Below are 2,008 nucleotides of genomic sequence, written 5' to 3'. Positions count from 1 at the left end.
CTATCTCCCTTCCCAATTACAATTATCTACACTTCCCTTTCCTTCTTTTCCTATAGGTATGTTGTTTTTGCATGTTGTCTAAATTACGCTTCTCATTTCATCATTTGATTTTTGCTTCCAGTTCACCCAGCTAATACACTCTTTAAAAATGTATCATAATCTTTACTCATTGTACATTATATTTTATGTGTATTTCATTCGATATTTATTTGAAAAATAATGCATGGACTTGACAATAAAAATTCAGACTACAAAAAGGGGCACAAAGTAAAAATGTAAAATCTTTCTCTCTCCCCACATCTGTCTTACTTTCCAAAGAGGACTATGTTTAACATTTTTTGGTTTTGGTTCTTGTGATGATTAGCTTGGAAATTCTAAACCAGTGCTGTTCAATAGAAACATAATGTGAACCACGTTTAATCTGTCTAGTAGCCACATTTTAAAAAGTAAAAAGAAGCAGGTGAAAATAATTTTAATGATATATTTTATGTAATACCATTTATCCACAATGTTATTTCATATTTCATATATAGTCAACATTAAAAAAATGAATATTTTAAATTATATGTTACATCTTAACTGTATTTTATACTTATAGCACATATTAATTCAGACTAGCTACATTTCAAGTGTTCGATAGCCACATGTGGCTAGTGGCTGTCATATTAGACAGTGAAGATCTAGATAATATGCTAATAAATCAAATTTTTTGTCTGGTAATTTTAAACAGTATCTGCTAATTTCCTGCCAAAAAGATGAAGAATTTAACATCTTGTACTACCCATTCTATCTTACAAATCTCATTAAATATGTATTTTTAGTTTTCCCATTAATCTTCTTTATTATTTCGAAAACTATACTTACCCTTCTTTTCTTACACTAATATTAGAAAATATCCTTGGAATTCCAGCTATGCAAGGTGTAGAAACTAATATTCCCCTCACTTCTCTCCACCTCTCCCACTATGCCTCCAAACTTTTGTCAAGCTATAGCACTACTTTTAAATTGTTAAGGTTCATAACCTTTTTATTCTGTTCTATCACTTCAATAAATTTAATTTTCTTGTCTTGTTTTAGATCTCTAGATATGTAAAACATGTGACAGCATTTGAAATATTATGAGTTTGGCAACTTCATTGTACAGCCAAGCAGTGTGATTGAACCCTTTGGAAGTGCTATCTCCCACTCTCAATCTGTGCTACTTAAAGAAGAAACATTCTGAATATTAAGCACAAATAAATTCTCATTTCCTCTATTCCATCAATTTGTCAGAATTGTGCTTCAGTTTAGTTTGTTTCATATGAAGATGATAGCTCATTATTCAATGTTGTGGTTTTTCTCGAATTCTCTTATTACCTTTCATTTACCTTGTTAACTAAGATACATACTGGCCATTTTATTTTTAGATCATCATGCTTTTTCATCATATCACTTAGCATAGGAAAGTGACTATCTTCTTAGAGACTATCTCTGGTAGCTCACTAAGTTCCTTTTCTAATTTGAATTTATTACCTTGTATGTCTGCTGCTGAGCTATGATTCTGGGATTCAAATTCATTACTCTATTGGCTAAATTTGCAATTTCTTACATGCCAAGTATTTCTCTTTCAGCCAAACAAAATATTTTATTAAATTATATTCTTTAGTAACTTTTTAAAAAAACATACACAAGAGAAATAAACTTTCTGAAGCTTTGCATGTTTGAAAATGGCTTTATTTTCCTTTCACACTGGACTGGCACATTTTAATTTTCCAAGAAACATCAGATTTTTATAATAGCCTTTCGAGATATAAATGCACATTAGTGTGTCTTTACCCTACGGAAATTAAAATCCAAGTGAACTAGTAATTACACAGTTAGGGGACAAAATAAATCCTTGGACTTCTCCCCATTGGAGTTCCCACAGTGAAGCAATATTCCGTACTTTACCTTTAGCCACTGTTTTGAACCAGTTGGGAAATCAAAAGTTGCATCGTACAAGCCTTCCTGGTAGATACTTGGAAGAATTA

Source organism: Aotus nancymaae, unplaced genomic scaffold (genome assembly GCF_030222135.1).
Source record: "Aotus nancymaae isolate 86718 unplaced genomic scaffold, 86718_ANA_hifiasm-v0.15.2.pri h1tg000029l, whole genome shotgun sequence".
Classification (NCBI taxonomy): domain Eukaryota; kingdom Metazoa; phylum Chordata; class Mammalia; order Primates; family Aotidae; genus Aotus; species Aotus nancymaae.
The sequence above is the reverse complement of the archived record's forward strand: the minus strand, read 5'-3'. Positions refer to the sequence as shown.